This window comes from Bufo gargarizans, chromosome 2, assembly GCF_014858855.1.
Source record: "Bufo gargarizans isolate SCDJY-AF-19 chromosome 2, ASM1485885v1, whole genome shotgun sequence".
In the NCBI taxonomy this organism is placed as follows: Eukaryota; Metazoa; Chordata; class Amphibia; order Anura; family Bufonidae; genus Bufo; species Bufo gargarizans.
In genome coordinates, this window is record NC_058081.1 from 500,487,539 (window position 1) to 500,500,905 (window position 13,367).

General features: G+C 42.9%; 1 protein-coding gene across 3 annotated transcripts in view; it reads left to right on the forward strand.

The window, feature by feature from the left end:
• The window catches only part of CHRM2 (cholinergic receptor muscarinic 2), a 221,052-nt gene that overhangs the window by 157,852 nt on the left and 49,833 nt on the right, over positions 1 to 13,367 (forward strand). The window contains exon 2 of one of the 3 annotated variants that reach the window (XM_044281234.1): positions 12,194 to 12,321. The exons of the other annotated variants lie outside the window; for them this stretch is intronic. The gene's annotated coding sequence lies outside the window, so the exon portion shown is untranslated. The remainder of the gene's footprint in view (positions 1 to 12,193; positions 12,322 to 13,367) is intronic. 3 annotated transcript variants of the gene reach the window in all.

Here is a 13,367-nt window from a genome sequence, read left to right on the forward strand (position 1 = left end):
GGTCCACATTTATTACATTTCAGACATGGACCCATTCATTTCTATGGGGTAGCAAATAATGCAGACAGCAAATGGATGTCATCTGTGTGCTGTCTGCATCCAGCAGGATGCTATCTGTGGTCTGAATTTATTTAGTTGTCTGGTCTGTGGTCTGAATTTATTTATTGGTCTGGTTTCTGGTCTCCACTTATTTAGGGATCTGGTCTGTATTTATTTAGGGGTCTAGTCTGTGGTCTGTTTTTAGTGGTCTGGTCTGTGGTCTCTACTTATTTAGGTATCTGGTCTGTATTTATTTAGAGGTCTGGTCTGTGGTCTGTACTTATTTAGGGGTCTGGTCTATGGTCTGTATTTATTTATGGGGTCTGGTCTGGAGTCTGTTTATTTAGGGGCCTGGTCTGTGGCCTGTATTTATTTATTGGTCTGGTTTGTGGTCTCCACTTATTTAGGGATCTGGTCTGTATTTATTTTGGGATCTGGTCTATGGTCTGTACTTATTTTGGGATCTGGTCTGTATTTATTTTGGGGTCTGGTCTGTATTTATTTAGGGGTCTGGTCTATGGTCTGTACTTATTTAGGGGTCTGGTCTATGGTCTGTTTTTATTTATGGGGTCTGGTCTGGAGTCTGTTTATTTAGGGGTCTAGTCTGTGGTCTGTACTTATTTAGGGGTCTGGTCTATGGTCTGTATTTATGGGGTTTGGTCTGGAGTCTGTTTATTTAGGGGTCTGGTCTGTGGTCTGTGCAGTATTTATTTAGGGTTCTGTTATGAACGGTCTGGTAGGAAGCCTTTATTCATTTACAGGGTCTGTAGATTAGGGTACGTCCTATATAAATGGGCAGCATCCGAAAACCCAACTTTTCTGATGCCAAATTTCCATTCTAGCCAAGAATGTCTGGACAGGTGGCCATGTATGTGTGTGCTGACTTTTAACGTTGCTGGCTTGACTGTCTCCATATTTCTCACCGATTTTTTGTGCAGAGGGCCAGCCGCATGTATAGCAACCTCTTATATATGTAGCTTCAATAGAGTGCTCGGTGGGGTCTAGGTCACAGAGGTGGAATGAAGCCCTCATCAGATTCGGACCTTTCATCAAGCTGAATTCAACCCTTAAACTCACCTGAAATGGACAAGCTATTTCAGCTTGATAAATTGTATTGAAGCCACCACTAGGTGGAGCTCACTGCCCTGTAATACATTTAGCTAGTTTTAATGGAAGCTGCTTGAATCGGTATGTACTGAAATTCCTCTGGAGGTGTCTGCAAGTAGATGACATGATCCATGGCTAGTAATGCTATGGGTTCTCTATCAGTGGTGTTCACCTCGTGCGTGGCTAAATTATCAAAGCCATTACAGGGTCCACTAAAGTCACTGATGACAGGCTGTGTGATATATTCAAATTTAGCAGAGCTCAGATAATCAATCTACTGAGTTATCGTAACAGAAGAATGGTGTTAAATGACAAATTCAACTCAGCTATATATGTAAGTGTGTACTGTGTACTGTCTGATCTACCCTTGCTGCTTCTCTCTGTCTGTCAGTCTTCACTGCAGTTGTGGTATTTCGTTCATAAAACAGGACCAGAATGCAGCATTCTATCCAGTTCCATGTCTGTGGCTACAGTTTATGGAGGCCCTTGAAATAGTCCTATCATAGATCACCAGCAGTGCTGATCACAAGACAGTCCATAAATATTCACTGACATCGATATTAAGGATGACTGCACAATAGCAAATATTTTCATCTGGTTGTCAATTCCACTGTGAAGCTGGTGTCCTTGTTGGCTGGCACTGCCCAGCGTGCAGCGAGCTGTAAAGTGGTTTAGGATTGATTAAGGATGATTGAAGAGCCAGTTACGTCCGGCACTGCGGCGAAATGCAGGGAGCGCCTCTGCACACACAACCCCTGCATGATGCCGGCAGACTCTCCGTGCTAACCACACATCTAACTAAATGGAATTGATCTACAGATGTCTGAATTAGGCCTGAAATCTCCACAGATCAGGGGGGAATTCACTGACAACCATTTATATATAGTTCAGTTCATGCTCGGACTGGCCCACAGGGGAATCCCCCGGTGGGCCCCTGAGCAAGGTGGGCCCCTAGTCTCCCACTCCCTGCACAAGTGGCACATAACACAGTAGACTTACTGCACTACATACATATATTCAATGTACGGCACCTCCACCAGCTTATGTTCATATAAAAAACTAGTTAGATTATGTATTATATTTGAATGTATCCATATGGTGGGCCTCCAAAATAAATTTTACTGGTGGGCCCTAGGTACCCCAGTCCGACACTGGTTCGGTTGATGGGCCAAATTTCAAGAAAATGCAGTTGTTGTTTTTTTATTGTTGCCTGGTACGGAAAATGTACATGAAATGCAGGAAATCATAATGGGAGCCACCTGCTTAGTGAGTGGCACCAACAGGGCAACATCCTTTATACAGCGGGTTTCACTTTCAGCAGTTGCCAGTGAGGATCGGTGACAACAGCTGGGACCCCAGGGACCCAGTTTGCCTTTGGTAGATACTGCACTGACTTAAAACAGTCGATAGCTCTCAGGACATCCTGATTGTTCCACTAATTTCATACCAGTGAGTTCAAATGGCTGCTGTGTAAATATGAATGTGCAGCCAGCCCCTGCGGAGCCGGAGCAGAGGATGGGAGTGGTAGTGGCCCTCATGATGATGTTTCACGGTGTACACCCTAAGGGTCCAGATCCGCAAAACACGGACACCGGCAATGTGCGTTCTGCATTTTGCGTACCGCACATTGCCGGCACTTAATATTATAAAAAGCCTAACATGTTCTATTTTGGGATCAGAATTGCGGACCCGGAAGTGCGGGTCCGCATTTCTGGATCCGGGCAGCACATTGTGCAGCCCCATAGAAATGAATGGGTCCACAATTCCGTTCCGCACAATGCAGAACAGAATTGCGGACATATGAATAGAGCCTAAGACCCTGGGGTCGGTGCAAGGAGGGGCACTCTTGTGTTCCCTCAGGCCACTCCCTATAACTTTAGGCTTCAGGCCTTGCAGCTGGAGTACTTCAGAGGAGCGCGTGGAGACTGTTCCTTACCTTCTCCCTCTCTACAGCTACTCTGAATGGCTGACTATAATCTTCTGGAACTAGAGGGTGGAGCCAGCCCACACCCTAAGCTCCAGAGAGAGCTGGACCAGGATAGTTAACTCTGACCCCGCCTGCCTCATGCTGGAATATACTGAGTATACAGTGCATATTATTAAAGGGGTTCTCCGAGCTTTCAGTATTGCTGACCCATCCTCAGGATAGGTCATCAATATCAGATCAGAGGGCGTCCAATACCCAGCACCCCCGCCGATCAGCTGTATGAGGAGATGGAGAGTGCAGTTCACACGTGCCGTCTCCTGGCTCTCTTCCTGTTTGCCGCTGCTGTCTATGGCAAAGACAGCAGCGGGCGACATAAAGAGAGAAGGGAGACGGGCACGTGTGAACTGCGAGCGCCGACTCCTCGTACAGCTGATCATCAGGGGTGCCGGATGTCAGACCCCCGCCGATCTGATATTGATGACCTATCCTGAGGATAGGTCATCAATACAAAAAGCCCTGACAACCTCTTTAACATGACATAACGTTTCACACATTACATTACATTGAATTACAAACCAAACATTTGCAGATACTCCCAAGTGAGGTTACGGCCACACGGAGTTGTCGGTAACCGCATGCATAAGCATGCATTTAGGGTATGTTTTTTGTCTGCCACGGTTGTTTGAACGGTGAATTTTCCTTTATTTTTTAGCATTCTGATTAACTTCAAATAATAACACCTTTGGTAAAACATATTCAGCAAGCAGCTACTCAACGATGCTGTATATCTCATGCAGTAAGCAGCCGCAGGAAGCAGAGCTTGTCTTATGTGCAGACATCACAGCTTTGAAAGTGCCTGGTCATATCTCAGAAACCTTTGACTGTATTGGAAAATGAGGTGCTGCAGTCAGGGGCATACACAGAAGTCATTGGCCCCCTTAGCAAGAATCTAAATTGGGCCCCCATGCCCCATTCATAGCCCCTCCCACTACCCGTTCCTGATATGTGAGGGTATGAGGTTTAAATTACACCTCGTACCTCACATATCAGTACACTGCTGGATATAATATATATCTGTACACACTGCATCTATTATACCTCATACCTCACATATCAGTACACAGTTGTATATACTATATATCTGTACTCATTGCATCTATTATACCTCGTACTTCACATATCAGTACACTGCTGTATATACTATATATCTGTACACACTATATCTATTATACCTCGTACCTCACATATCAGTACTCTGCTGGATATACTATATATCTGTACACACTACATCTATTATACCTCGTACCTCACATATCAGTACACTGCTGTATATACTATATATCTGTACACACTGCATCTATTATACCTCGTACTTCACATATCAGTGCACTGCTGTATATACTATATATCTGTACTCATTGCATCTATTAAACCTCATACCTCACATATCAGTACACAGCTGTATATACTATATACTTGTGTCCACTGCATCTATTATACCTCGTACCTCACATATCAGTACACTGCTGTATATACTATATATCTGTACTCATTGCATCTATTAAACCTCATACCTCACATATCAGTACACAGCTGTATATACTATATACTTGTGTCCACTGCATCTATTATACCTCGTACCTCACATATCAGTACACTGCTGTATATACTATATATCTGTACTCATTGCATCTATTAAACCTCATACCTCACATATCAGTACACAGCTGTATATACTATATACTTGTGTCCACTGCATCTATTATACCTCGTACCTCACATATCAGTACACTGCTGTATATACTATATATCTGTACTCATTGCATCTATTAAACCTCATACCTCACATATCAGTACACAGCTGTATATACTTGTGTCCACTGCATCTATTATACCTCGTACCTCACATATCAGTACACTGCTGTATATACTATATATCTGTACTCATTGCATCTATTAAACCTCATACCTCACATATTAGTACACAGCTGTATATACTATATACTTGTGTCCACTGCATCTATTATACTTCATACCTCACATATCAGTACACTGCTGTATATACTATATATCTGTACACAATGCATCTATTATACCTCATACCTCACATATCAGTACACTGCTGTATATACTATATATCTGTACTCATTGCATCTATTAAACCTCATAACTCACATATTAGTACACAGCTGTATATACTATATACTTCTGTCCACTGCATCTATTATACCTCATACCTCACATATCAGTACACTGCTGTATATACTATATATCTGTACACACTACATCTATTATACCTTGTACCTCACATATCAGTACACTGCTGGGTATACTATATATCTGTACACACTACATCTATTATACCTTGTACCTCACATATTAGTACACTGCTGGGTATACTACATCCCCGTGTCCACTGCATCTATCATACTGTATAATAGATGCAGTGTGTGTGTATATATTTTTAGCAGTGTACTGATGTGAGACGTAAATAGTGCAGTGTGTACAGCTATATGTGGTCTGTTATATATTATGGTTATTGTATGAGGTAATAATGGTTGTAACTGTCTGCAGGACTATATATGAGTGAGATATGAGTAAAAAATAGGGAATAGGGTACAAATGAGGAGAAAGGAGGAAGACCCACTCCATAGAGAGCTCACACTACTGTTCTACAGGACCTGTGATGATGATGATGATGATGTCATCACAAGTCCTCATGCTCATATCTAACCTAGGAACTACACCATGTGGTTTAGGATTGATTAAGGATGGTTGAAGAGCCAGTTACGTCCGGCACTGCGGTGAAATGCAGGGAGCGCCTCTGCACACACAACCCCTGCATGATGCCGGCAGACTCTCCGTGCTAAGCACACATCTAACTAAATGGAATTGATCTACAGATGTCTGAATTAGGCCTGAAATCTCCACAAATCAGGGGGGAATTCTCTTTAACAGTCTGTAAGTCTTCCCTGATACAAAGGTATTTCTTCATTTGTCCTGTATGGCCTCTCCGCAGGTCTACCTGGTCTCTTGGCCCTGGGTCCACAAGCAGCCTCTAGCACTGTTACGGGGAGGCTCCCTGCAATGCCACCCACTAATGAGACACTTTCACTCTATGTTTGTGGGGAGACCCAATCACTCGCTGCGTCACTTTTCTATACCCGGTCTGTCCACAGTCTGTACTTGTCAGTCACCACCGTCGTCCTATGCCCAGCAAGTCCCTTTTAAACACTGATTACTCTGTCCACATTAGCATCATAGGGTCCTCCCAGCCCTCAAGCTTCTAGTGCCCATCAGCACTTCTAATTCCCAAATAACCACCTGAACCTATCCAATAAAAGATAGTACATTATAGTGGCATTCAACACAACAGTGTTAAATAACATATAGCACTGACAATTTCCCTTAAAGGGTCACTGTGATGGTGCTGTTAATGGCGGTGCAGTGGTTATATGGAGCGTGGCCTGAACCTTTGAGTGTAATTTACATAGACTGCTATGATGCCATGTCTCAGGTGAAGTGATCAGATTTTTCATCAAATCAGAAGAATATGAAATATCTTAAAATGCAGTGAGGAGGACGCTGTTATTATTGCTATCCTGAATGCATTACGGTTACGTAAAGTGCCCCCAGCTTGTATTAATATCTTCCATATGCACAAGTGGGAGTGTGGGAGTGCAGTATGTGGCAGATCACATGTCATTTGCCGTTACAAGTTGTCACAGTAAACCAATAATAATATATGCAGTCTATCATCCGCTTAGTGGTGGAAGTAGTGTCTTCTGAAGTCCTGCTTATTTCTTCCTGCTCCCTGTCTGCTTCAGTCTTTCCTGTACTTGTAAATTATTAGGACTATAGTGGACATCCTCTTTAGGCCTCATGCACACGACAGCTGTTTTTTGCGTCCACAAATTGTCCGTCCGCTAACAAAACGGATGCGGAATCAGTTTTTTTTGGAGGATCTGTTTTTTTTTTCACAGATCCATCCCTTATAATAAATGCCTATCCTTGCAAATATTACTGCCAAACCCCATATACAAGAGACATTCTAGGACATACTGCAGCACCCCCGAAAAGCAGGATAATGTAATCACAAAGGGTAATTTCAGACAGATTCTCCCTTTCCCCAAGCAAAGCTTCAGTATAAAGCATGGAGTGGGTACAGAGCAGAAGCATGGTGTGAACGTCGGACTATCCCTGACTCCAATACACTGCAGCTGAACTGTAGTCACTGATCATAGTTGTGGCTTAAAGGAAGACAAAAAAACACATTGAAGAAAAGAGGACTTTAACTTTAGCCTTGAGATGATATGCAGAGATATCTCCTGATAGAGGAGAACCATCTTGCTAGCACCGCCTTGTGTAAGCGTTTCTCTCTGAGGATTGATATCTGGCCTGGCTATTTTCCCTTGTCATGTCCCAAGGCTTGTTAAAAAGTCGAATTGTGACTCAAATTGTGATACTTTGACAGGGCCAGGGGTGATGATGTTTTCACTGCCTGGCTCGACTGTCAATCAAAGTGCAGAGGGAGAAGCAGTAGCAGAGTCTCTAGGTGTAATGGCAACGCCCCCATTGCTCCTTGAGGCTCATTTACATATATTAAAACTTATATTTTCTCAGCAATGCAGGCAAATATGAACATGGGACCAACACAGATGCCTTCAGCTGCCAAGCGCACATGTAACAGGTCAGCCAGTGTCATAGGTACAAATCTGCTGACAGATGCCCTTTAATGTGGTCATACACATTAGACAGAAGTTGGTCAAAATTATTTCACCCCAAATGATCATTTGTTTGGTGAAATTCAACAATAAAGAAACAATCTCTTTAGCCAACCGATGACAGGCCGGCATCTTCTCAAAAGAAGTTGCCTGTGTTTGAAATTTTAATCGACAGACTGCCTCAAGATCTTTTGTTCGAAGAAAAAACGTTCTTGGCCTCAAGATCTTTCTTTGAACAATGTTTCCAGAAAGATCTTTCGTCCAACACCTGCTTTTATTAAACAGGTATGGCGATTTTCAACAACTTAGTACAAGTTAATACAAGGCACTTACTAATGTAATATTATTATCCATATTGCTGCCTTTGCTGGCTGGATTCATTTTTCCATCACATTATACACTGCTCGTTTCCATGGTTATGACCATCCTGCAATCTAGCATTGATGGTCGTCCTTGCACACTATAGAAAAAAGCGCCAGGCCCTCTGGTGGCCGGGACCATAGGAGAGCACATAGGCTGGCACTTTTTCTTATAGTGTGCAAGCACGGCCATTGCTCTTGTTGAGAAAATAAAGAGTTTAAGGGTTTGCATGCTTATTTTGTTAGAGGATTTTCTTGACAACAAGCTGATCACATGATGTTTCTAAGGTTGCCACCTGGCCAGTAGACCAGTGGCCTAGCTGGTATTACCAGCAGGTGACCGATGATAACTCCATTATTTGCTGGTGCAGCACGCTATGGGTGTGACATCAACCAGGGGGTCCCTTTAGGATGTTTCAGATGTGGATTAAAAGTTTATCATGACGCCAGTTGCATTTCAACATCGAGGAACTAGGTCCATAAGTAGATGGTAGTGGTGGAACACAGTGTGGAATGCCAGAGTGGTGTAAGGGTTGCCTATAGTGTCCCTTAGGTGTGGCTTTAGCACTTGTCACAGTGCTCCTACCTGGATATCCTGGAACCCCAGGCGCAGTCGTCCGCAGTGATGCAATTGAAATGGATGGGTAATAAGGATGAGAATAAAATAACTTGAGTCCAGACTTGTATTGAAGTAGTTAACAGCTTTACTTGGCATCAACTTCCATCAGGGAACAATCTTACAACTTTATCTTGGTTACCAGCAAGCTTTGGCATGAGATTCTGGCAGGAAATCACTCTCAGCTCTGCTACATAGGAACTCTTTCAGCTCTGCTATGTTGGCTGGATTCAACAGGAACTTTTCCTAGACTGCTTTCAGCTGTAACTTCTCTCTTTGTCTGACTATCTTTCTTTTGTGCTGTATCCTTTCCAGGGAACCTTTTCTCCTGGCTTCTGAGACTTGTAGCTTGGGCCTCTATGCCCAGCAGAGCAGACAGTGCTCTGCTGGTTGACACATGGCCTTCCCCTTACAGTGGCTGCTCTAAACACACTCTTGGAGGCTTGTCCAGGAGGTACGAGGTCCTGCTCCTTCCCCTTACAGGGGATACTCTGAACTAACGTCTAACTGACTAACTCCTCCCCCACTAGAGAGGGGAATAGAATGGAAGAAGGGTTCCATTCTATCTAACACAGCTCTGCCAGAAGTGCCGCCATCTGCTGGTGAACCAGGCACATTACATATTAAACCATTACAGAATCATAAATACATTTACAAATTGTGCATGACCTAAGGATGAATACACAAGATGATACAGGGTACACTATTAAGTGTAGTGGTGGGTTAAAAAAAAGTGGTAATGCCCCCTTTCAGGGCGTTACACTGGTAATTTTCTCTTTGGACGCTAAAGAGATACTGTATGAGGTATTACCTGCAGGTCTTACGCCTTGGGCTGTATTGCTACTGGAACCACAAAGCCTTTCTTGTTTTCTATATTTTTAGCTTTAAAACAAGACCTGACACATATCTCTAGCTGCTATATTGCCTCCCACTAAACGGCAGCCTGACTCTACATAACCACAGGGCTGGGTTCACATCAGCATTTTTATTTCCTTTGTTCTGTTTAGCTATAGTAGAAGAAAAATGGAAATAACGGAAGCAAATGACAGAACGGAATGCGATAGACTATAATCCAATATGATTTCCATAAGAAAACCAGGCATTCAAAAACATGCAGCATGCTGTGCTATTTTGGCCTGCATCTTTGATGGAATATGTGACATAAAGTTCACATTTTACATTCTCCCTTTTCCATCCATTTGCAGTCTTTAGTGTAAAATATTCAGACCACTTCTGTAGCAATACCCGTTACAAGCTACAGTAATATAGATAATGACTATCACTAGAGAGGAAGCTAACAAACTTCTGACAGATGGAGAAAGGTTCTGTTATTCAGAACAGACATTTCTTCTCACTGACTGTGATGATCATTTTCAATTAGTTTTTCACAACAGACCATTATGACAAAGCAGGGCAAACTGGGCTCCTGCATAGGGCTTCACAGTTTAGGGGCAGAACTGAAATACTATAAGTGTATGGGATGTATTTTTCCTGGCTTTGTGGTTATTTGATTGTCATTCAATTTCCATAATTTTGGTTGCATTTAATATAATTTTTTTTATATTTTTGAAATGCTGCAAAACTCAAAGTATGGTCAAACCATTGGTGCCAATGCACCTATGCTGTGTTAAGCCACTCTTGTAAACTTGGCCGGTATTTTATGTTGGGAAAGAAGGCAACCCTAAATAGTGTATTTTGCTGCTGGAACCCAATTGTGATTAGCTGCAGTGATGGTCAGTGGGCTGCCATCTTTAGTAAGGTAGACTCACCCGTCCGGCGATGCACAGGTAAGCCCTTACCTAGGCCTGTGCCGGGAGCCGGTCTGAAATCAAATGCGGTCACCGGGAGCATGCAGTTCCGAGAACAGCCTTTGGGCCTTTATCGGGCTGTTCTCGGAACTGCCTGCTCCCGGTGACTGCATTTGATTTCAGACCGGCTCCTGACACAGGTAAGGGCTTACCTGTGCATCGCCGGACGGGTGAGTCTACCTTACTAAAGAGGGCAGCACCATCACAGGCGAGATGAAGCATTACACTTTTCCCATCTAAATCAATGTGCTGCCTATTTAATGTATGGCCACTTGGGTCCTCCAATGTGGAAGACTGCCTTGCTTTGATATGTGCATGGGAGCCGGTTTACATTATGAAAGCACAATCGCCATTTCTTTGTATTTCAATGGCTAAATGAAGCTTTTTCAGGCCTCAGTGGTCCCCTTCATGCCTCACGAATCATTGACTTGATTTCATAATTACAATTCCCCCCCCCGCTTCTATCAACAACCCCTATGATTCCATGTTGGGGGGGGGACGACGACACACATTTATAATTTTCCAACCCTTGTCGGCTACCATTGATTTTCACATTCATTTGAAATTTTCATTTTACAGTCCTTGTTTCAGCGAGGCGTCCTCATAATACTTCATCATTTACACATATTGTATACATTTGATATCACCTTGTTGAAACCAAACCTGAGTGCTCAGTCAGTGAAGACATTATTCACAGTCCGGCTGTCATTTTTAGTCACTTACAAGCAGAATCAACCATTTCTTAACTTAACCAGTACCTTGAAAATTCAGCTGATCATGTGAACTGTATTTCTATTTTTACAGATATTGCATTGTATGAATCTACATATAAATGAAATATTTAGTAAATTCTTCATTTGTCAGTCAGTTATTTCATATTTTGTACTCCAATCACATCCAAAGCTGCATTTATAATTCTGATGGTTACAGAGTGTGATCTGTCTCCACCTCACTGTCAGATGGCTGAGATCTGATTAGCTTCTGAGTTCCTCTATTGCACCGCTCTTCAGTAAAATGTGACTTAGGATCAATAAGAATAGCACAATAGGTGTAATGTTGCTCAATATATCTAGGGATGCATTGTCAGCCACAGCCTTTTATATGGGGTTGTCAGATAGAAAATCCCAATTTTCTTTGGCGATAATAAGAAAATTATGATACAATGTTCTCAGCTAAATGTAATTTATAGTATCGCTTTCTAAGAGAGTGGGAGTGGGAGACTTCCCTCTATGAAATCTACTGTATATACCCTGCATAGACTGAGAGCTAAATCATAAAATTTTGACTACCTGTGGCCACCAATAGGTGGTGCATGGGAGCTTACTAAGAGATGTCAGTATATAAATTATTCAATAAACTCCTGAGCTCCCTCTAGTGGTGACTGCAGGCAGACTATTGTGATTTAACTCTATGTCTATACAGGGAATTTTGAACTATTCATTCTTCATAACCAGGGACCAAACACATTTCATATTCAGCTGAGGGTGGAGAGTATTGTCCCCTGTGGTTCTCTTTTACAAGCTGTTGCTAAAACCTCCTGTCCAGACCTATGAATGATTATACAATGATACATTAAAAGCTATGACTCGCCACAAAGTGTTATTTTCCCCCAGGTAAAGCATGACTGTCAGAAGATGGGGCCACGCTACTTAATCTCAAGAGACATCTTCACTGCTACCAACTGCAGTCTGTCTGTAGTGCTTAGCCGATGGATCAGTGCACTGTGGACTGCTCCTATGAAGTATGTAGTTATGCTTCTGTATTAAAGGGATTTAAAGGATTAGAGTAACAGGGTTGTCAGTTTTTAAAACAGCGCCACACCTGTCTAGAGGTTGTGCGCGATATTTCAGGTAGGCTTCATTCAATTCAATTTCATGGAGTGTAGCTGCAATGCCTCAAACAACTGATGAGAAGATTTTTTCTAATCCTGGACAACCCCTTTAAGTTTAGGCGCCCTTCTTGCTTTGTCACCATATGTCTTTTAGCTCTATGAGAAGGGAAACTAAAGTTTGTTCAGACGAATGTACTAAAATTATACAAATCTGAAACTTCTGTGGATGTGAACAGTGTGATACGATATAGACAATGGATATTCAGCCTGTTATATATGGTAATCTCCCAATACCTACAGGATAGAAGATGCTCTAGATCAGTGGTCTTCCTACCAGGACACACTGAGAGTTGTAGTTGCAATGCTAGAGAACCACAGGTTAAAGTTCACTATTCTTAATGAGGAAGATGTAAAGGAATAATGAAAGAAATGAAAAGATTGCACAAGGATAAGACTACTTTCACATTACTGGCAGCATTCTCTGGAAGGCTGCTCCGGCGGGTGAACAGCCTGCCTGATCTGTGCTGCCGCTAGTGCACGCGTGCCGCCGGAGGTCCGTTCCGGCCCCAATCACTATAATAGGGTCCGGAGGTCCGGCCACAGCACAGCAAACATGCTGAGGCAGGCGGAATAAAACCACAACCTGTAGTCGTTTTATTCCGGCCACCTCTCGGCATGTTCGCCGTGCTGCGGCCGGACCTCCGGACCCTTTATAGTGAATGGGGCCGGAACGGACTTCCAGCGGCACACGTGCACTAGCGGTAGCACGGATCAGGCAGGCTGTTCACCCGCCGGAACAGCATGCCAGAAAAAGCTACCGCTAATGTGAAAGTAGCCTAACTATCAAGATTTGTAGCAAGGGTGTGTAATGGCAGATTATGTCCCAGAGCTGCATTCACAACTATGCTGGTTGTGATTAGAAACCAAAAGCCTGTTGTCAGATCAAACCCCTAACA